The 17,355-nt window shown below is 42.9% G+C and overlaps 1 long non-coding RNA gene and 2 other non-coding genes across 3 annotated transcripts; all 3 read left to right on the plus strand.

The window, feature by feature from the left end:
- Positions 1-9,594: 9,594 nt before the first annotated feature.
- LOC107143737 lies at positions 9,595-11,809 on the plus strand. The gene is made up of 5 exons (XR_001503713.2): positions 9,595-9,751; positions 9,934-9,972; positions 10,206-10,246; positions 11,248-11,436; positions 11,604-11,809. It is a non-coding gene; the product is annotated as an uncharacterized LOC107143737 (long non-coding RNA).
- LOC125617558 lies at positions 10,044-10,106 on the plus strand. Its single transcript, XR_007348596.1, has one exon. It is a non-coding gene; the product is annotated as a small nucleolar RNA SNORD48 (small nucleolar RNA).
- On the plus strand, positions 10,859-10,925 carry LOC125617557. Its single transcript, XR_007348595.1, has one exon. It is a non-coding gene; the product is annotated as a small nucleolar RNA SNORD52 (small nucleolar RNA).
- Positions 11,810-17,355: the final 5,546 nt, after the last annotated feature.

Consider the following 17,355-nt stretch of genomic DNA (forward strand, 5'->3'; position numbering starts at 1 on the left):
ACAGCGTGAGGCAGTCCAGGAGCCCGGACACCGGGAAACACTCCCGAGAGTCTTCGATCCCCTGGGGAGGCGGTGAGGTGGCGGCACAAGCAGCCCACAGATCCCATCCTCGCCGCTACGGTTGGTCGCCGGTCCTCGCCCACACCTATACAAGCTTTAACGGTGGGGACATTGTTTTCTCGCCTCTGGCCGCCTAATTCATCTGGTTGAGTAAAAGTTACGAAAGTTTCCCAAATTTCCGCCTGATAAATTAGTGGTCGCAGCCACTCGGGTGGCAGAGGGACTAAGGATGGCTCTAGCCTGGGAGTTCCGAGCCAACCTGGGCAACTCAGCGAGACTTCGTCTCAAAACAAACAAAAAGTTCTCTAGTAGTATGAGAAAAACTCTTTAAGGTCTCTCCTTAACCCTGGTTGGGGTGGGGACGGGGACTGGGACTCGAAAATTGCAGGCACTGGCCAGGAGGCCCAGCGACCCTCATGACCCCGGCGACCGCCCTGCCCGCTCCTCCCGTTGTTTTCTCGGGACGTCAGGCGTGGGCGCCTTTTGCCCTAGCTCTGACTATGCTCAGACCTGTCTCCAGTTTTCTGATCTCAAAGCGGGGACCGCCCTGTTGTTATTCTTAGGAACACTCCTCAACAAACAAACTGCTCCCTACCCCTCAACCCCGCCCTAGAACATCAAGCTTAGTCAGAACTCTACATTTAATATCCAGAAGATTCCGAGAACTATGTGCCAGGCTTGGCATGGCAATAAGGCTCCCCCCTCCTTTTCCCTATTTCTGACTAAGCAGTCAGTTCTAGAGAAACAGGGAGGAGGGGCTGGAAGAAGCTGGAAGGTCTGGAAGCTGATGGTGTGGGGAATGGCCCAAAAAGGCATAGGGCCGGCAGGAGGGGAGTTTCAGGCTGGTCACATACCCGCGGTGTCCCTAATGCTCACACAGGCCTGCCATCTACTCATTTTTTGGTTCTGTGTCCATTAGTTTCCTCTTTTGGGAAAACAAAAAGATCAGATTATACTCCTGTATAAGAAGGAGTACAATTACCATCTGGGTGAATAGATCAAGATATTGACCTGCTTTGATCTTTTGTGCCCATTTTTTGAAAATGAAAAGGTTTAACTGAATGGCTTGTGACTAAAGATCTTGAGGGAGGGGCGCGGGTGCAAGGAAGCATGCCTGTAATCCCAGCTGCTCCCGAGGCTAAGGCAGGAGGATTGTGAGTTCAAAGCCAGCCTCAGATATTTAGCGAAACATTTAGCATCTCATGAGACCCTGTCTCCAAACAAAATATAAAAAGGGGCTGGGGATATGTCTCAGTGGTTGAGCACCCCTGGGTTCAATCCTCGGTACCAGAAAAAAAAAAAAAAGATCTTGAATCTGTACTTACATTAAGCAGAAAGTAATGCCATAGGGCTGGGGAAGTAGCTCAGTGGCAGAGTGCCTCCCTAGCATGAAGAAGCCCTAGGTTCAGTCCCCACTAATGCCATGAAAATAATGCTATAGTCCTGGTAGTAGTCTCCAACCTTGTAAGCACCTCAATAAAAATGATTAGGAAGGGGCTGTAGCTCAGTGGTAGAGCACTTGCCTAGTATGTGTGAGGCCCTGGGTTCCATCTCATCATATAAAAATAAATAAATAAAATAAAGGTATTGTGTCCATCTAAAAGTAGAAACTTAAAAAAAAAAAAAAAAGACTAGGAAGTCTGACCTGAGGATATGGAGCCCCCAGGAAAAAATAAGGGAGAAGGGAGCAAACTTCTGAGCATCTACTATGTAAGTCACTAAAATGTGTTCCTGTTACTCAATATCACCATCCTATGAAATAGATATTTTGTTTTAGAGATGAGCATAGAGAAATTTATGTGATTTAGTCAACTTCAAGTATTTTGTTTTTTTTAAAAAAAGAAAAGGAAACCTGAACAAAAGTAGAATCCAGACACAAGCCCAGTCTTTCCCTTCCCAGAGGTTTTATACCCCCCTCCCCATCCCCATGAGGCTGAAAATCTCTTCCCATATTATTGAAGCCTTAGGTTGTTAAGAATGCCTAACTCTTGGGACTGGGGTTGTGGCTCAGTGGTAGGACACTTGCCTAGCATGTATGAGGTACTAGGTTTGATCCTCAGCACCACATAAAAATAAATAAATAAAATAAAGGCATAGGGCAGGCAGGAGGGGAGTTTCAGGCTGGATATATATATAATCAGTTGATAGAGTGCTTGCCTGGCATTGTGGTATTATGTTCATCTACAACTAAAAAAATATTTTAAAACAAATGTGCCTAACTCTAGATTTCATTATCAGTTGTCTCTTCTGGATATAGGTAGAATTATACCATCTTTTAAAATCAATAGCATTGAGGAGAAAACAGTGCAGTTTGAGAAACTATAAGAAAAAGGAAAGAGAAAGAAAAAAAGATTTTGCAGCATCAGGCTGAAGAAGGCTCTCTCCCTCCTCATTTAATGCTATGGCAGCCAGCATTTTTTTTTTCAGTTGTTCATGGACCTTAATTTATTTATATGTGGTGCTGAGAATTAAAACCACTACCTCATATGTGTTAGGCAAGCACTCTATCACTGAGCTACAACCCCAGCCCCAGCTAGGATTCTTAATCTCCCCCCTTAAAAGCACCTAACAAGATGGGTGCAATGGTGCATGCCAGTAATCCCAGCAGTTCAGGAGGCTGAGGCAGGAAGATTGTGAGTTCAAAGCCAGCCTCAGCAAATGAGAGGTACTAAGTAACTCAGTGAGACCCTGTCTCTAAATCAAATACAAAATAGGGCTGGGAATTTGGCTCAGTGCTCCTGAGTTCATTCCCCACTACTCCCTGCACCCCCCCCCCCAAAAAAGTACCTAACAGCCTTCCACTTTGGAATACTGAGCCCTGTTCCTTCCAAACATGGAAACCAATAAAAACCTGATTCCAAAATTAATGAAACATCTATTGTTTGTGCATGTGTGTATGTTATTTTTGTTTTTTGGTGCCATATGGCCCCAATCTTCTGAGGTTCTTATAGTCATCCTACATAGCATTTCCTGTCAGGAAATGGACAAGGAATAGCTAAGGGTATGGCTTAGTTAGTAGAATGTGTGCTTAGTGTGCACAAGGCCATGGTTCCATGTCCAGCACCAAAACTAAATAGTTGGTTTCCAGACCAGTCCACAGAGAAACATGACACAAAACATAGATTGACTACAACTTAGAAAGACTCTGTTTTAAAATTAAATATAAAAAGGACTGAGGGTATAGCTATGGTAAAAGCACCCCAGGATTCAATCGCCAGGACCAAAAAAAAAAAAAATTAAAAAAGGTAGGTCAACTATAATACTGTAGACTCTGACCACAGTGTGTAGCTTATTGTCTGATTCATGAAAGACAGTATTTCCAATGAATCTGTTTCTGCTACCCCAGCAGAAGCCAGATTAGAGAACTTATCACCATGTCCACCTGCCAGACAGTGGAGACAATGATGTTCTTTTCTTCAAGCCAATAGAGAAGTATTCTATTTTGAAGTACTGCAGATTGAACTCAGGGATACTTTATCCCTGAGCTACATTCCCCATCCTTTTAATTAATTCATTAATTAATTTAGTGTTTTGAGATAGGGTCTCACTAAGTTGCTGAGGCTGGCCTTCAAACTTGGTGATCTCTAGCTTTGGCCTCCCAAGTCTCTGGGATTACAGGAGTCCAACACCACACCACTACCTCACATGTGCTAGGCAAGCACTCTATCAGCCCCTGAATTGCAAATTTGGAGGGAAGAAGTGAATCTAGAAACTGCCAGTGGTAACAACCAATGGCAATGAGGCTTCCTTCCAGAAGGTGGGAGCAAGTCTTGAGTATCTCTGGACATGTTGATACACTTTGGGCAGTTAAAATGGAACTCCTGCCAGAGTTGGAGAGAGTAATGGAAAATCCCTGAAGTTTGACCAGTTTGACTGGATTAAGGAGGTGATTCATTAGAGAACTGCATCTGAATGTAAAAGTAGTTTGTCTACCTACACACGCACACACACACAGAAGCAATCTCTTTGCAACATCAGTTTAGATCAGCAAATTGAAGAAAAAAATAACGATGCTTGATTCCAGGAAGATGTTTAGACAGTGCACAGGTGTGTGTGTTTGTGTCCCTATCCATATGAAGCACTGTTCAAAATCCTTCATTAAAAATTGCCTCCTCTGAGTTGGGTGTAGTGGCCTGTAATCCCAGCAATTTGGGAGGCTGAGACTGGGGGATTGCAAATTTGAGGCGGCCTCAGCAATTTAGCCAGGACCTTAACAACTCTGTGAGACCCTGTCTCAAAAATTAAAAAAAAAAAAAAAAAAAAAGGCAGATGTAGTTCAATGGTTAAGCACCCTGAGTTCAGTCCCTGATATCAAGCAAATAAAACTGCATCCTCCCACCTATGCTCAGGACATATGAGTATTGCAATTAAGTGTTTTCATCCATGGGTTAATTAATTCAATGTTTAAATGGCCCTCACATTTTCATTTCAGGCACTATCGAGTGGTCTTTCCTCCCTAAAATGGATGAAGAAAAAAATAAATTAACAAATGTAGCCAGTGTGGTGGGGCATGCCTGTAATCCCAGCGATCTGGGAGGCTGCAGAAGAAGGATTGAAAGTTAAGGCGACTCTTGAGCAACCTAAGGAGACCCTGTCTCAAAAAATTTAAAAATAGGGACTGGGGATATAGCTGAGTTGATAGAGTGCTTGCCTGGCATGCAGGAGACTCTGGGTTCAATCCCCAGCATCACTAAATAAATAAATAAAAATTGAAAAAATAAAAAAGGGCTGGGGCAGTTTACCAGTGGTAAGAGTGCCCCTGCGTTCAATCCCCAGTAAACACACACACACACACACAAAAAAAAAAAAAAAAAATCAAATATAATTGTACTCAAAACAGGAAGTGCAGGAAGTTGGTATCTAGGATAAAAAAACTTAACTAGATAAATTAGAATGTGGGTTCCAACCACTTTTACCTTCAAAGAAAATGATGCCTTTAAAGAAGAGAGAACATCCCTAACCCCTTCCGTGAATGTTCACCACCCTGTGACATTGAATCTGAAAGTGGTGAACAGCCTAGGAGTTGTAGGTACAGGCAGAATATCAAACTCAGAACGTGGAGGTTAACCTCCACCATCAGGGACTGAATCAGGAATTAAGGACAAGGCAGAAAGGAGAGCGAGAGTGGCTGGAACTCCGTGAGGGAAAGAGATGACCAAGAGTCTTTAAAGCCAGTCCACATTCCACTAAAAAAAAAAAAAAAATTTTTTTTTGTCTTACTAAAGCAGATTGAAATCTGAGGCAAAATGGGTCCCCGGTCCCTGGGCGCGGCCAATCCAGCTCTGCTTGCACCACAGCCTCACTCAGGTCTCCCTAGACTTCCTTCCTCAGATTCGGAGAACTGTCTCATTCTACCCACCATGTTTTTACACCATTACTATTCTCTTCAGAATCCAAAGCCGCCCACCCCATCAGAAGATACTCCATTCGCATAGGTAAAAAATGATGAGGCAGACGAACAGAAACACCGAGACCTACTTCAATCCCTCCCATTTTAAACCTATGATTGGCGCGGGGAGCCAAGCATTCCTCAGGCAGCGCAGGCCCTCTGGCCCATCCCTCATTCCCACCCGCAGCCAAGTCAGTCTCTTTGGTCCACCATTACTCCGCCTCCTTAAAACCTCCGCGACTTTCTGTGTACTGGGTGTCCCGTGGAGAGACTTTATTCCTTCCTTAAACACCCAGAACTCGTTTGATTCCCACCAGCCACTCACCGCCCTACAACCCAAGCCTAAAGCTGGCCCTTGCGGTCATTTCACTCTAAGGGGCTGGCCGCCAGCAAAGCCATGGAAACGGAGGCGACAACAACCTCCTGCCCCCCTCCGCACTCGCCCTCCCCTCCGGACCACTGAGCCACAACCTCAGCTCATCACAATCAGTAGTCTTGAGCAATAGCAGTGTAAAATAGATTTAATTATGACGAAAGAGATGAAGAAAAATGGTGCACAGGGGGCTTTGTAGCTCAGTAATAGAGCACTTGCCTAGTTTGAGTGTCAGCTTTACGTAAAAATAAAGATATTTTGTCCATCTACAAGTAAAGATATATATATTTTTAAATGCTGCACAGCGTAGAGCTGGTAATAATCAAGTTGATAGTGGGCTTTCCTCATCCTCATTCTCTTCCCTTAGGATTCTTCCTGCTGTAGCAGTTAGGTGTCCTTAACCTCCTTTAATCTTGAGAATCATCATCCTCAAACTGGCAGCTTGGAATTGAACAGATTAGCAAGATTTGCATTACTTTTTTTTTTTTTTTTTGGTGTGGGAGGGATTAAACTCGGGGGTGCTTAACCATTGAGCCACATCACCAGTATTTTTTTTTTTTCTGGAGACAGGGTGTCACTAAGTTATTTTGGGCCTCCCTAAGTTATGGAGGCTAGTTTTGAACTTGGGATCCTCCTGTCTCAGCCTTTCAAGTCACTGAATTACAGTTGTATACCACTGCATCCAGCAACAGACTGGCATTCCATGGTAAACCTTTCATACAGTCCTTACCCTGTGGGAAAATAAACTGTTCTAAAAATATCAATATAGAATGCTTTCTTGGAAGCTTGTCAATGAAAAGGAAAACAGTTTGGTTTCTGGATCAATTTTTTTGTGTGTGTGTATGGTGCTGGGGATTGAACCTAAGGCCTTGTGAGTATGAAGGAAGCACTTTACCAACTACGTTACATCCCCAGCCCCGGACCAGTTCTCAAAGGCTTGTTTTGCTTGTGAGAAAGGTGGGCTATAATAATAATAACCGTTGACTCAGCATATGGGAAATGCAGTGTCACTATTGTAGCAGCTGGAATTGGGGCTTTCTACCCACCCTCCCCCTTTTTTTTAACAGGCACTAGAGGGAAAAAATCCTTTATCTTCAAGCCGTTAGAACCATCGTTCTCCACTCTAGTGGTATAAGAAAATCATTTGGGGGCTTAGGATATAGCTTAATGGTAGAGGCTTGTCTGGCATGTACAATGCCCTGCAATCAATTCCTAGCATCATAAAAATAGAATGAGGGCCTGAGGTTGTGACTCAGTGGTAGAGCCCTTGCCTAGCACCTGTGAGACACTGGGTTCGATTCTCAGCACTACATAAAAATAAATAAAAGACCGCCAACAACTAATAAAATATTTTTAAAAAATAGAATGAGCCCAACACAGTGCTGCAGCCCTGTAATCCCAGTGGTTGGGAAGGCTGAGGTAGGAGGATCATGAGTTCAAAGCCAGCCTAATCAATGGCTAGGTGCTAAGCAATTCAGTGAGAGACCCTGTCTCTAAATAAAATACAAGATAGGCTTGGGAATGTGGTTCAGTGGTTGAGTGCCCCTGAGTTCAATCCCCAGTACCCAAAGAAAAAAAAAAAAAGAATCAAATTGGGGAGAAAGAAAAAAAAAAATGGTGCTGTAATCCCAGCAATGTGGGAGACTGAGACAGGAGAATCACAGATTCAGCACCAACCTCAGCTATTAGCAAGACTCCATCTCATTTAAAATTTAAAAAAAAAAAAAAAAATTGAAAGGGCCAGGTATGAAGTGTAGCCAAAGCTGAGAAAAACCACTGAAAACCAGAGGCTGTTCCTGATTTTTATTTTAGGAGGATAGGGGCATCACTAGGGAGTACAGCAAGGTGTCTTAACAGCAGCACTTGTTGGTAAGAGGCTTTCTGCTGTAAATTGGAGTCTGAAGGCTTGAAAGAGGCAATTCACTGGCAGCAACAGCAATAAGTACAAGATAGGGAAATCACCAGCAAGTTTATTGGGCCAAAAAAGAGAATTTCTCAACTACTCAGAAAGCTGAGGTAGAAATAAGTTCAAGGCCAGCCTAGGCAATTTAGGTGCCAAAACACCACACCAAACATTATGTGCATTTATAAATGAGGAATGAGGGGTTTTAGGAGGTGGGATTTGCAATGACACTTATGAGTTGGTGGATTAAGGACCAAGAGCAAATACCTAAGGAAGATTTCTATTTTTGTTGTTTTGTTTGGGGTACTGGGGATTAAACTAAGGGATGCTCTACCACTGAGCTACAACCCCAGCCCTTTTTATTTTAGGTTGGGCTGGTTGTGATTCTCCTGCCTTGGTGGCTCCCTAAGATTTGTGAGGGAGAAAAACACTAGGAGGGGAGAAAACTGTCCCTGCTCTTGCCACCTCACCCCAATTTGGTTTGCTTTCAATCCTCCCTCCCCTCAGGCCAGCTCCAAACATAAGGCACTATTCAGAGGGCACTGAACACTTCCACCAACTTTCAGGGTACTCTCATTCTAACGTTGCTTATAAAAAGAACATGTAGCTGGACACACGAGTAATCCCAGTAGCTCAGATGGCTGAGGCAGGAGGATTGCAAGTTCAAAGCCAGCCTCAGCAATGGCGAGGTGCTAGGCGACTCAGTGAGACTTTGTCTCTAAATCAAATACAAAAGAGGGCTGGGGAAATTCCCTGGCCAGTGCCCCTGAGTTCAATTCCCAGTATCAAAATAATAATAATAATAAATTTTTAAAAATAAGGGCTGGGGATGTGGCTCTGTGGTAAAGCGTCTGTGGATTCAACCATAAGTTGGGGGGGGGAGGGGGAGACCGAACACATATAACAGGGGGAAATGAGGAATAATTGTGGAGTGGCACAACGTTTTACTTTTGGGAAGATAAAAAAGTTCTGGAGATTCTGTGCACAATAACGTGAATATATTATAATTACTCAACTGTACAGATGGTAAAAAAAAAGTTTTAAACGTGTAGTTTATTGCATGACTATTATCTTTTTAAAAATCACCATTATATCAATAAAGTTGATTAAAAGCAAAAAAAAAAAAAAAAAAGAAGCAGCAGCAGCAGCAGCTTAATGTGCCTGAACAAATTCACATTTCGCTGGCTGGAACGAGTGAGTCCCCTGGAATGGAGTGGACACGACCCAAAGCTGGGGAGGGTTATAACGGGAGAAGTCCCAGAGTCATTAACGGGTCCAGAGCGTCCTGGCAGCGTCTCAGCGTCTTGAAGACGGTTTCGCTGGAAATGGTGGCGTACACCTGTACGCCAGAGGCTGAGGCAGAGAAGGAACATGAGTTCAGTATAAACAGCCTAGGCAACAATAACGATACCGTGCTTAAAAAAAAAGAAGAAGAAAAGATAAGATTATAAAATTAAAAAGACTGGGCTGGGGATGTGGCTCAAGTGGTAGCGCGCTCGCCTGGCATGCGTGCAGCCGTGGTTTAATCCTCAGCACCACATACAAAGATGTTGTGTCCGCCGAAAACTAAAAAATAAATATATTAAAAAAAAAAAAAAAAAAAAAAAAGACCGCCTAGCTCCCGGGGCTCCTGCTGGCCAGGGACTTTCTCCCGTCTCCAGCCAGATCACCTGCTCATTTTGTTATTGTTTGTAAAAATTTGTAACCCATCCCTGCGTGTTTGTTCCGAAGATTGGGAATCCTACATTCAAGGCCTTTCTTTCACTTTGTTTTATTCCGTTTTGGACGAACGATGGGTAAACTGCCGCGCTTCGAGCCAGGCATGTAAGAAGACAGCTATGCCCGTTAGGCCCCCGACCCGACGCAGGCATAAATAGCTCCGGCTTCCGTTTGCCTACCTCTTTGTGCTGTGGACCGGTTGGTAGCAGTATGAGTCCTTTCGGTCCGCGTGGCGTCTTCCGCGGAACCTGCCGTTCAGTGTCGGGAAGGCACAGGGCACACCTTTGGTGTAGCAACCCGCCTGCAGGTACGCGGGGGCCTTGCTGGGAAAAGGGGACCGTAGACTTGGGCTGAGCGGGATGAATACCATTACAGACTAGAGTTTCTGATGTCTGCGTGACGCCAATGCTTAAAACTGACCCAGCCCTGGGCAGGGGGAACTCGACTGGATTCCCTCTGGTCTTTGCTAACTCATTGATTTCTTCACAGGCTCCTGATCCTCGCAGACGGGTCCTCAGCGCAGCAATGGTAAGTGGGTTGGTTGTACGAGTAATTGCAAGATTTGGAGTCGCTGGCGGTCGACCTTGGGGGAGGACGGGGGTAATGATGATTCCAGGTGATTCTGAGCGTGTCGCTGATGCCATCACCGCAGCGCGCTGACACCCCTCGTGCCAGAATTCTCAATGTCTGGGCTCGGGGAAGTTGGTGGCCAAGAACCCTTTTAATAATTATAATTTTTTGTTTTTCACTTCCTTATTTAGGGGTTTTAAGACGTCCATTGGTGTGTAATCCTTAAATAAAGGTTAGTATTAACTGCAAGAGTCCCAAATGCCTCTGAACCCTTTTGTTTCCCAGCTTTCATGGGGCGTTGGCGTCTGTTAGTTTCCTAATGAGCATGTACAACAGTGCCCATATTTCATGTGGTGGCTTTCCAGGGACAACTTTTGTTTTACATTTCTCTTGTGGTTCTTGTTCCTTTGTGATCACCTCTGGGTTTTTTGGGGGAGGAGGGGTACCAGGGATTGAACTGAGGGGCACTTGACTACTGAGCCACATCCCTCTCATATATTTGATTTAGAGATGAGATCTCACTAAATTGCCTACCGCTTCGCCATTGCTGAGGCTGGCTTTGAACCCACGATCCTGCCTCAGCCTCTGGTGCAGCTGGGATTACAGGCATGGGCCATCATGCACGGCCCACTCTGTATTTTTAAGTACAGTTAACACATCTATTCTAAAATATTTATTGTAAACTTGAGCTCATGTGGGTCCTCCAAGTGGAGCTATTCTCAACTGTATTCTTTTGTGCTCTTTCTCAACTCCTCATTCCTTAAGTCCTTATATAGTAGGACTGTTGTCTTTGTACTGTATCCCCTCTCAGAATGGCTTCCCTTGATCCAGATCTTCCTTAAGTGAGAATGATGAATTTACAGACTAGAGTCTCTGATGCTGGTCCTGATGTCAGAAATAAGTTCTGACTCATTTAGGGAACTGGATACTTGGGTCTCTGGAGAAGGCTGCTTTTTTTTTTTTTTTTGGTAGATGGACAGCATGCCTTTATTTTATTTATTTTTATATGGAGCTAAGGATTGAATCTAGTGCCTCATACCTGTTAGGTCTGCCACTGAGCTACAGCCCCAGCCCCTTTCTGTTTTGTTTTGAGACAGGATTTTGCCAAACTACTGAGGCTAGCTAGCCTCCTACCTTGAATCCTCCTGCCTTAGCTTTCCAGTTTTCTGGATTATAGGAATGCACCGCCTGGTTAACGCCTGCTTGTTCTTTATGGTTGTCCTGTCTTTCTAGCATGAGAGTTCTGCAAGCCCAGCTAAGGGCAGTGCCCCTACCCAGAGATTCTTTGCTAACCTGAAGACTGAAAACTTAAGGTTTTGGAATCTACCCCATGGGACACTGTTGGGATGCTTAGGTTCCTGCTGTTGCATCCTCAGGCTGTCATGACAAGTGGAGAGCAACCCTTTCTCCCTGGTTACTATGGTGAGTCATTCACATTGGCTGTCACCCTGAGGGTAATAATGACCTTAAAACTACCAGATCTACTTAATTCTTCCCCTCCATCCCATGTGACAACTTCCCATCCAGCTTCATGGTTTTATTGCCAGTTGCCTGCATGGTTCTAATGTGTTCCTTTTGTGAAATTTCAGGATTTTGTTGACACAAAGGATGCTCTGATGTTGGACGGTTTCTATGAATATAACATCTTTCCTGTATTAAACTGAGCAGCTATGAAGCACAAATAACTGGCTAAAAATTTTGGGACCCTACCATTAAGTAGGATATTTGCTTATGTTTTCTCATTTACAAGCACATGATTTTATTGGAAAAATTTCAATAAAATATTTTAAAGCAAGTAATGAATGGATTATTTGGTCTCTGGATGGTACAAAAAGATAAGAACTATTCTGTGGTTTACTGCCTTTTTTTTTTTTTTTGGTATGTGTGTTAAGGAATTGAATTGAGGTCTTCTTCAGTTTGCTTTTTTTCTTTGTGTATTTTCCTGTATAATTTAGATCCCACTTTTCCATATACATTTCTGTTAACTTTGGGGGGGGGTAGGTATTGAACCCAGGAGTGCTTTACCACTGAGCCACAACTCCAGCCCTTTTTTGTTTTTTGTTTCTGTGTGTGTGGTGCTAGGGATTGAACCCAGGGCCTTGTGCATACAAGGGAAATACTCTTATCAACTGAGCTATGTACCCAGCCCTTTTTTATGTATTGGAGACCAGTTCTCACTGACTTGCTGAGTCTGGCTTTGAACTTTTGATCTTCCTGTCTCAGCCTCCTGAGCCACTGGGATTATAGGCTTTTAAAAGCTGATGAGTGTCTCTCTGGTATATATTAGGATGTAAGTTTTTGTAACACCTGACTGGTGCTTGTACTGCATAAGAATAAGACACGCGCTCGCCTGGCATGCGTGTGGCCCAGGTTCGATCCTCAGCACCACATACAAACAAAGATGTGTCTGCCAAAAACTAAAAAATAAATATTAAAAGTTCTGTCTCTTAAAAAAAAAAGATTTAAAAAAAAAAGAATAAGACACTGAGCTGGGTTTGGCACATGCCTAACGACCAGTGACTAGATCGAAAAGTTACAGGTCAGTCTAAGCAAATGAGACCCTGTCTCCAAAAGGGCTCACTCAATGATAGAATGCCCCTGGGTTCCATTCCCACTACCACAAAAAGATTATAGAATCACCTTGGACACTTATGCCCTCAAATTGAAAGATGTACATTGTTTAAAAAAAAAAAAAAAAGTGCCTAGGGCTGGGGATGTAGCTCAGTTGGTAGAGTGCTTGCCCTAGGTTCAATCCCCAGCACTACCTAAAATCTTAAAAAAAATGCCTACCACATAGCAAACCCTATATTGCTATGATCAGAAATTGTTTCTCCAAATTGAACAGTTGGTACCTCACTTACCATCTCTAATCCTTGGCCTTTTATTAGTGTGGGGGTGGGGATGCTGTGGATTTAACCCAGGAACCTTTAACCACTGATCCACATCCCTTGCCATTATCCTTTTTATGTTGGTCCTTGCTAAGTTTTTTGTTGTTTCCCTTGATAGATTGTTGAGGCTGGCTTTGAACCTGAAATCCTCCTGCTTAAGCCTTGAGTTGCTGGGATTATGAGGGTATACACTTGGCTTTCCTCAGCCCTTTTATTTTTTATACATTTAGTATTTTGTTGCACTGGGGATTAAACCCAGAACCACATCCCCACCCCTTTTTATTTTGAGACAGAGTCTTACAAAGTTTCTGAGGCTGGCCTTGAACTTGCAGTCTTTCTGCCTCAGTCTGAGTCTCTGGGATTTAGTAACCTTGCCCAGCTGATACTAGGGATTTAAACTAGAGATGTTCTGCTTCTGAGCTATATCCCCTGCATTGTCTTTTTTTAACATGGTACTGGGAGTTGAACCCAAGGGTGCCTATCACTGAGCTGCAGTCTTAGTCTTTTTTCTATTTTGGGACTCTAAATTGAACAGACTGGCCTTGAACTCAGGATCCTCCTACCTCAGCCTCAAAAGTAGCTAGGATTTCAGGTATGTGCCACTGTACCCAGCTAAATGGGAGTATATTGTTTACTTTTTAATACCTTAAAAACCTCATTTGGCACTGTGATTCCCAAAGGGCAGAGCAAGAGCAAAGCTAAACCACCCAACCACCCACAGGGACACCTCCAGAGGGAGCTCACACATGGTGTTGCTCTCTTGGAGGACAACTACTCTGAAGATGAGCCATAATAAGAAACAAAAGCCACAGTATGGGGTTGTAGCTCAGTGGTAGAGCTCTTGCCTCCCAGGGGTGAGGCCCTGATTTGATCCTCAGCACTACATAAAAATAAAGATATTGTATCCATCCACAACTTAAAAAAAAAAAAAAAAAAAGCCAGGTGCAGTGGCCCTCTCCTGTAATCCAAGCTACTCGGGAGGCTAAGGCAGCAGGATATCTAGTTTGAGGCTCATCTCTGCAGTTTAGGAAGACTCAATCTCAAGTTTTAAAATAAGTGAAAAAGGCTGGAAATGCGGTGTTGGAGTACTCCTGGATTCAATCCCCAATACTTAATAAACAACAAAATTCATAGGTAGCCTGGTATGGGGGTGCACACCCATAATCCCAGCTACTCCAGAGGCTGAGGCAGAAGTATTGCAAGTTTGAGGCCAAACTCGAAAAATTTAGTGAGACCCTGTCTCAGAATTAAAAAAAAAAAAAAAAAATCTCATGATGTGACTCAGTGGTTAAGTGCTTCTGCGTTCAATCCCCACTGGTGGAGGTGGTGGTGATGGTGGTGGGGATGGGCAGGGAAGTCCAATACCGTGGGAACCAGCCAGCAGGTACAATAACAGGTGACTTTATAACAGAAACTCAGAACAGCATACAATAGAAAGGCTGTTTCCAATAGATAAAGGAAAGAACTCAATCCACTTGCATGAACAGAACATTGTTCATTGTAAAGAAAGTGGATAGATTTGGAAAAAAATTAAAATGACTAAGGGTGTAACTCCTTGATAGAGCATGTTTTTAGCATAAGGGAGGCTCCTGGTTTCAAACTCCAGCTTGGGGGCAAGAGAGGAGTAAACAAATAGAAATTTTAGAGTAGAAATAAATACATAATACATAAACACAATAAACTGCTCAAACAACAGGCTGACTGAATAGTGTGTTAGTGAAATAGAAAAAGAAATCAAATTGTGAGACAGAGAAATCAGAGATGATATGAAAAAGATGTTTTGAAACAAAGGATGGAATAATATGCTCCACCCCTGGCATGGCTTGTTTGGTGCTGTGTCACCATGCTGTGCCGCCCCTGACCAGCGTGGGCAGCTAAACTAAGATGACTTGTGTGAATTTGCAGGGACACAAAATAGAACACAGACACAATTTACCTTTACACAAACTTCAGGACAGCTTCTCCGGCTCCCCAAAGGGAAAGCAAGAGAAAGTCAGGAGAGGCTGATGAGAGAGAGGGAGCACGTTCGGAAGTGGGCTTTAATTGGGGGGACACTGTTCTTAGAAAGTTCTATCCATAAAAGGGCAGAAGGGGTAGGACTACAAGGGAACAGATGAGTGTAACTCAACCCTAGGGTTATGCCCACAAAGAAGACCTCCAGAAGGTCTCTGCCCAAGCCACAACCAATGCAGTGGTTGGTCAGAGCCTGGGGTGGGTGGTCATTCGGCATGGCTTCCCACAATGCTGGTTTATTTTAATGCTGCATGAATAACCACAGGTGCCAAATTTAGCTTTTTTTTAAAAAATTATTTTTTTTAGTTATATAGGTGGACACAATATCTTTATTGTATTTTTATGTGGTGCTGAGGATCAAACCCAGTGCCTCACACGTGGCAGTCAAGTGCTCTTCCTGTGAGCCACAAGCCCAGCCCCTAAATTTAACTTTGACCAATAATATGAGGGCATCTTGCTTTCTGCAGCTTAGGCCTATGTAAAGTTATTTTTGTTATGGTGGTACTGCCGATTGAACCTGGGGGCACTCTATCACTGAGTTACAACCCCAGTGTTTATTTGTTTATTTATTTATTTATTTATTTGAGACAGCAGCTCAATAAATTGTCCAGGCTGGCCTCAAACTTGCAATCCTCCTGCCTCCACCCGAGTTGCTGGGATTCCAGGTGTGTACCACCACACCTGGCATAGTTTGTTTATTGTACTTTTCCACAACATTGTGATTTCCCATAATTGTCTCCTTTTTTCTTTTTCTTTTTTTTTTTTTTTTTGGTACCAGAGATTGAACCCAGATGCACTTAACCACTAAGTCACATCCCCATCCCTTTTTATGTTTTGAGACAGAGTCTCATTAAATTGGCTTAGGGCCCTGCTAAATTGCTGAGGCTAGCCTTGATCTTGTAATGCTCATGCTGAAACCTCCCAACCTGCTGGGATTACAGGTATGCTTTCTTTTTACAGTACTGGGAAAAGAACCCAGGCCCTCAAAAAGCATTTTACCACTGCCCCTATAATGTCCTTTGGTTGTTGTGTTGTTTCTCAATAAGGAAACACATTATCCCAAGGGTTAAAGTACCTGCTGACTCTTAAAATATTAAACCATTTTGTCCTATCATCCCAGATGTAGAATACCTATAAAAACTTAAATATAGGGGCTGCAATTGTGGCTCAGTGGTAGAGCGCTTGCCTAGAATGTGAGGCACTGGGTTCGATTCTCAGCACCACATAAAAATAAATAAAAGTATTGTGTCCATCTACAACCAAAAAAATTTTAAAAACTTAAATATAGTGTGTAATATGTAATTACATAATAACAAGGATATAATTATAATAGCTATATTAATTGATATATATATAAATTCAAGATTATTATTTCCAACCTTTTACTTTTTATATATATTTTTAGTTGTTGATAGACCTTTATTTTATTTATTAACACGTGGTGCTGAGAATCGAACCCAGTGCCTCACACATGCCAGGTAAGTGTGCTACGGCTGAGCCATAACCCCAGCCCTCCAACTTTTTTAATACGTGTGTCAATTTCATTAAAATATTTGCAGAATTTAGGGGCTGGGGTTGTGGCTCAGCGGTAGAGGGCTCTCCTAGTGCCTGGGTTTGATCTTCAGCACCACATAAATATAAATAAGTAAGATAAAGGTATTGTGTACAACTACAACTAAAAATATTTTTAAAATATTTGCAGACTTTAAAATGGAATTCAATGGGTTAAATTTTGTTGTCTTTAGTCAGGTGGATCTCAGGTGGAAACGCGTTATGTTCTAGGCTGGTTATTGCTGTCATTATACCATAAAATTCTAAGAGAGAGAGAGACAGAGAGACAGAGAAGATACAGATGTCATCCGATAATTTCTAGTTACATCATGATAGCAGGTAATAAACTGGTGAAGGGAAGCTATCCAAAGGGTCTTGCAACAAGGTAGATATCACCTCAGGTCAGGGAGCATTCTGTTTCCTATTTACCTATTTTGAACACATGAAACTTTGAAGGGACATATTTAATCCATATTCAGACTATAATAATTGGGGTAATTCTTTTTTTTTTTTTTTTAGAGAGAGAGAATTTTTTTTAATATTTATTTTTCAGTTTTTGGCGGACACAACATCATTGTTTGTATGTGGTGCGAGCGCGCTACCACTTGAGCCACATCCACAGCCCCAATTGGGGTAATTCTTTGGCACTGTGTGAATGGTGCTGTGTATGGTGCTGTGAATGAATATCCAGTTCTCCACTTTTGTGTGGAACCTAGGACCTCATGCATGCTAGGCAAGTGCTCTACCACTGAGCTATACCCCCAGCTCCAACTTTCTTTTACCTAATTATTTTAGCATCTCTTGATCATCAATGCCCATTAGTTGAGTTTGCAAAATGATGACTTTTCCCTTTAATTATTTTTCCTATACTTATTACCCGACTTCTGTA

The sequence above is a fragment of the Marmota marmota genome, unplaced genomic scaffold, assembly GCF_001458135.2.
Source record: "Marmota marmota marmota unplaced genomic scaffold, marMar, whole genome shotgun sequence".
Lineage (NCBI taxonomy): Eukaryota > Metazoa > Chordata > Mammalia > Rodentia > Sciuridae > Marmota > Marmota marmota.